This window comes from Octopus sinensis, linkage group LG1 (genome assembly GCF_006345805.1).
Source record: "Octopus sinensis linkage group LG1, ASM634580v1, whole genome shotgun sequence".
Lineage (NCBI taxonomy): Eukaryota > Metazoa > Mollusca > Cephalopoda > Octopoda > Octopodidae > Octopus > Octopus sinensis.
Genome location: NC_042997.1, coordinates 211,429,628 through 211,435,953, shown reverse-complemented (window position 1 = coordinate 211,435,953; position 6,326 = coordinate 211,429,628).

Sequence of the window (6,326 nt, the reverse complement as noted above, 5' to 3'; positions counted from 1 at the left end):
TTATCAAAAAATCCAAGTGAAAATAATGTTTTCTTTTGACACATTCTACCAGTATACGAAATTTCAAATTGTTTAGTTGACTAGAAATTGGGTTGAATTCTGTCTATCTAAAGGAAAAGATCGTAATTTTTTTACACAAAGTAAATTATGTTTTGCGATGCTTCGGTATAGGTACACACGTGGCTTTGTTGACATTTCTGAAGATAACAGAAACCCTTTTCTCCCACCCCTAACCCTAACTCCTCATATAAAAAAACCCCCAAAAAACCTTTTTTGAAATATATCCGGTACTTCCACCGGTACATATACCGAAGGTGGATCAACACATTCCTTGGATAATGGAAGAAAACCTTAAATGATTCTACAAAAAAAACTAAAAAAAAAAAAAAAACGGTAACTTAGCGCAGGAGTGGCTGTGTGGTAGTAGCTTGCTAACCAACCACATGGTTCCGGGTTCAGTCCCACTGCGTGGCATCTTGGGCAAGTGTCTTCTGCTATAGCCCCGGGCCGACCAATGCCTTGTGAGTGGATTTGGTAGACGGAAACTGAAAGAAGCCTGTATATATATATATGTATGTGTTTGTCCCCCTAGTAACCGATCCTGGTGTGTTTACGTCCCCGTCACTTAGCGGTTCGGCAAAAGAGACCGATAGAATAAGTACTGGGCTTACAAAAAAGAATAAGTCCCGAGGTCGATTCGCTCGACTAAAGGCGGTGCTCCAGCATGGCCGCAGTCAAATGACTGAAACAAGTAAAAAAAAACTTTAAAAAAATAACGATAACTGTATGTCTGTTTGTCGTAAATCTTTGCGTGACCACCATTGAAAACACGCCGCTCCGCCCATCCAAAAACCACAGTTTTCTATAGCAGCACGCACCACACATGAATATATATACACAAAGCGGGTACTACTTGAGAACAGTGGTCCCGGTGCGCGCACTCGCGCTAGCTAGTCATGACTAGTCGATCCTTACTTTGTGGTTTTGTGTTTTATTTACTTTGTTTAACAAAAAATATGGCGATCTTTCGGTATAAGTACGGGAAGTGGCTTTGTTTACATTTCTGGTCCCGGTGCGCGTACTCGCGCTAGCTAGTCATGACTAGTCGATCCTTACTTTGTGTTTTATTTACTTTGTTTAACAAAAAAATACGGCGATCCTTCGGTATAAGTACTGGAAGTGGCTTTGTTTACATTTCTGGTCCCGGTGCGCGTACTCGCGCATCCGCGCTAGCTAACCATGACTAGTCGATCCTTACTTTGTGTTTTTGTGTTTTATTTACTTTGTTTAACAAAAAATACGGCGATCCTTCGGTATAAGTACTGGAAGTGGCTTTGTTTACATTTCTGGTCCCGGTGCGCGTACTCGCGCATCCGCGCTAGCTAACCATGACTAGTCGATCCTTACTTTGTGTTTTTGTGTTTTATTTACTTTGTTTAACAAAAAATACGGCGATCCTTCGGTATAAGTACCGTAAGTACTGGAAGTGGCTTTGTTTACATTCCTGAAGATAACAGAAACCCTATCCCCCCCCCCATATATATATATATATATATATATATATAAATCACTTTCTCGAAATGTATCCGGTACCTATACCGAAGTTACGCCAAAAATATTTACTTTGTGTAAAAAAACTTATTTATTCTGTGTTTTATTTACTTTGCTAGGTAGTCGTTGTAGGATCGACTTGTCACGACTAGCTAGCGCGGATGCGCGCACTGGGACCACTGTTCGCTAGTAGTAACCACAAAACGAATTTAAATCCTACTTCTTTTTCGCTGAGGCATTGCAGTGAGTATCGCGAACATATTATAAACACACCAGCCATTGACTCCTTACATCTCTTGATTGTACATATAATTGTATCTTTTTGAATACACACATACTACAATGAGGAAAGCGGGAACAGTTAACAACAATAACAACAAAAAATAATAACATCTTATTTATCTCCGTAACAAGTGTGCAAGATCGTCTTTTTCGGGTTTTTGTTTGTTTACCTTTTGTACTACGGTATGGATGGGCAGACAGAACAAAACTGTCACGTTGTCATCCGTGGATGAGCCATGCGACAAAACCGGTCGCTGTCCCAATATAGAGCGTTGCCCAACAAATCACATCTGTCATCTATGCACAGGACTCGAAAATTCCTTCCGAAATAGATGGGTTGAATGCAGTAAATGTCGTGTTTCGATCTGCTTTCAATGAGCCACAAACTTTCAAAAGATACCAGCTGTTAAAAAAAAGGACACCATACTTCTATGATGGATAAACTCTGGGAAATGGTCCAGCTACCAAACTGGTCATTTCAGTGCCTGACTTGTGTGTCCCCTGCCACCGTTGCTGCTGAACAGCAACAACAAAACCCGACAACCGTGTCTTCCTCTGCCATTGCTGCTGAACAGCAACTAAAACCGACTACTATGTCTCCTAATACCAGTTCTGTTGATGAAGAAGAACAACAAAAACTAAAGCCGCCCGTGTCTTCCTCCCCTGTCACTCTTCAACAACAGCAACAAAAATCGGCCATTCCTGTTGAAGAACATCAACATAAGCTTAAGCCACCTGTGACTTCTTCCCCTGTTATTCTTCAACAATAAAAATTGACCATTCCAGCCAAAGTACATCTGCAAGAACGACAGCCAACCATGCCCTCCTCTACCGATACTTCTCAACAACAACAAAAATCGACCATTAATACAGAAGTTGCGGAAATTCGACAAATGATTTCTGCTTTAAGCCGAGAAAAAGCAGGAATCAAAACCAGCGTCTGTGCAAAACCTCCCAATGAGGGATCGTATTGGAGTGCCTTGCTCAACAATTTACCCGTAGCTCTTATGGAATCTAGATGCATTGAGGAAGCCACTGAGTCAACCACCCATGAGGTAATTGTCATCAGAGTATCGGAAGACATGGTAGATCTACAGTCATTTACTGACAACACATCTAAGGACCTAAGCTGTGTTCCTCCAAAAAGTGCTTTCTGCCTCGGCCGACCAGGATCCAAAACCCAGATTGATAAGGCTGTCGTTTTCAAACTCTACTGAGGCACAGGCATACCATCTAGCCGCTGATAGGGCTCAGCTCGAAAACAGAATTACCTTTTGGACACGTCTTAGCCTACCACCTGATGTACGCCCAAAGCTAAGATCTGTAGCTTCCCTAAATCGCAACTCTGTGCCACAGGAAAGCTTTAGCCTATGCGACGATGGGCAAATATGGAAATTCGTTAAGTCAGGTGAGTCATGGATAAGGGATATCAGTTGGTCTGAGCATACTGCACCCACAATAACTGGCCATACAAAAATCATGGGAAACTAAACAAGAACAATCAGCCATCCCCTGCATATCATTGCCATCTGAAATCCAGATACAAACTGTTGTCCTTAAATGCCTGTAGTAAATGCAACAAGGTACATCTTTTTGACTCTTACGTCAAAAGTATTGACCCAGATTTCATCACAGTCATGGAAACATGGGCACATTCTGCACTCTGTGATGGGTTTTCAGCATAGCCAGCTACAACCTGTTCCGCAAAGACCGCATTAATCGCCGTGGTGGGGGTGTGATGGTTTACATTCGTTCAAATCTATCAGCTATTCCTTGTGATGATTTGAACCAATCTCAGCAGGAAGTATTTTTCTGCAATATATACATGACCATGTCAAACACTTCTACTTGCGAGTTGTTTACCGCCCCCCAAATTATCATCAAGACACACAACTTTTTGATATCCTCAGAGTTGCTGCCATGGAAACAGCCACTTATGTTTATATTGCAGGGGACTTCAGTTTCCCTGAGATTGACTGGGAGGCCTTCTGTTGGCCACAAAGTGCAGACGATTTCCTTGAACTGGTGCTGAATTCAAATTGGTTCCAAGTCGTTACCTCCCCCAGACAGGGTAACAACACTTTGGATCTGCTATTTACCGCTTCTCCTGAAACAATTATTAGTGTCACTACTGAAGAACCTTTAGGTGACTCTGATCATTCCATGATCATGGCTGACTTGTCTCTGATTGGTTGTAACAAAAATCACAACCATCTTCAAACTGCCTGCTTTGACTGGAATAAAGCAGACTGGAACTATTGTTGTACCGAGCTGTGATGCCGAAACTTGTTTGAATTTTATGCCTCTGGAGATGTGAACACTATACTTCAGAACATTCTGAATTCAATATGGACGGCATGTGCGCATCGGTACCACGCAAGCACCAAAGACCACCCAATAGGGCAATCTGGGAGACTGCAACAGTCTGACTTGCCAGGAAAGAACGCCGCAATGCTGAACAGGAATATAAAATGCACAAATCAGAGATCAACAGGAAAAAGCGCAATAGATCAGCCAACCATTTCAAGCAGGTGACAAAAAAGGCAGTGCTTGAATTTGAACAGCGCATAGCATCCAACCCTGACAGCAAAGTGTTCTGGAAGTATGTACATTCAAAGCAGAGGCCTCACTCTCCAGTTGGCCCCCCTTTGCAATCTCCACACAGGCCAGATTACTGACAATCCCAAAGAATGTGCAAAAATCATTGCTGGATGCTAAGCAGACATCTTTACTGTCGAAAATCAAAATGTTCCATCTCATCACCTATGACACCAGACTCTATAACTACTATGAAATTTACACCAGCAATGCTACAACGCCACCTTAAGAATAAAAGAATAAAGAATTTATTATCTTCAGACCTGGCTGAGGTTTGCAACCATCTCAGTCAGGCATTTCTTAACCTTGTCTCTCTTCTTCTCTCAAAATTATGCTCTATCTGAAGCCCTGAATGGTATCACTCTGGAAATTCTTCTCTACTCATGTCTTTATTGCACATGTTCACTTGCAATGACTCAAGAGGAGCATTAGAACACATTGAATGGTATAATCTTTGGTACACCACTCTCTTCTACTTGTTTCAGTCATTGGACTGCAGCCATGCTAGGGTGTTGCCTTAAAGGATTTTACTCAAACAAATCAACCCCAATGCTTATTCTTTTAAACTCTGGTACTTATTCTGTTGAACTTTTTTGCTGAACTGCTTAGTTACAGGGATGTAAACAAACCAATGCCAGTTGTCAAGTAGTGAGGGTGGGGTACAAAGACACACACACATACAGCAGACTTCCGCAGTTTCTATCTACCAAATCCTCTCACTGGGCACTGGTCAGCCTGGGGTCAGGTAGAGTAGAAGGCACTTGCCCAAAGTGGCATGCAGTGGATGAACTCGAAACCATCTTAACCACACAGCCATGTCTGACAAAAAGAAAGAGAACCATTGAGGTGGTCATGGCTAGGCTTACCTTTGGTTCATAAGTTTACTTGATTTGAGCAAACGTTTTGGCTAAACCACAATATGGAAAGATCAATGTAGTCCATAGCTAAACAACCTCTCTTCTTTTTGTTAGGGAGATTTTAAAGACAAGGGTTACTGTTTGGGGGAGGTCTTATTTCTTTACTGTTATGAATATCGCATTTTTCTCTTTTTCTGCTGACTTGTATTATGTAGTCTTTGACTCAATTCAGCTGTGCCAAACCAAAAGTATAGAAACTATTATTTCACTTCAATGGTGTTGCTTAATCTATTGATATTGATATTAATAACTTCACCACACACACACATTCAACTCCATAATAATAATAACAACAACAACAACAACAACAGATACTAAAGATCATCATCATCATCGTTCGACCGTGGTCGAGACAATGGAATTTACCATGCTACGCCAGACTTCACAGTCCATCATGGCATTACGGAGGTCCTGTTGCTGGATGCCTGTATCCCTGGAGATTACATCAGGGTAGGAGAGTGTGCGACCTCTGGTGTTGCAAGTAGATGGCTTCCAGAGGAGAAGAGTAGAAATTACCTCTTTTTCAGCTCTACAACAATGTCCTGCAAACTGGACTCTCCTACTTTTCACAAGAGATGACACAGGTGGTAGTTTCCCATATATTTGTACTTTGGTTGGATGGCGCTTCCACGAGTGATGGCCTCTTCTTTGATAATATCTTTCTTGCTTATTTAAATTCAGTTCAATGCACACTTGCCTTCAACCAACCATTTCTCTTTGTGTGTGTGTTCTTGATAATCGTTTCGAACAAGTACTTTTACATCTATTACACTTTTTTTTTGTTTTTGGTTTTTGTGCCCGGGTCAGACGCTTTCGGAAATTCCCGATGTGAATTTTCCGAGGCCTCCCCTCCCCACTTTCGCGAGCGCACATGCTTTTGGTCATATTCGTTTAGAGGAAGTTGTTTTACACCTATTACACTATTTTTGTTTTTGTTTTTATGACCTGGTCAAACGCTTTAGTTTCACCCAAAATGCT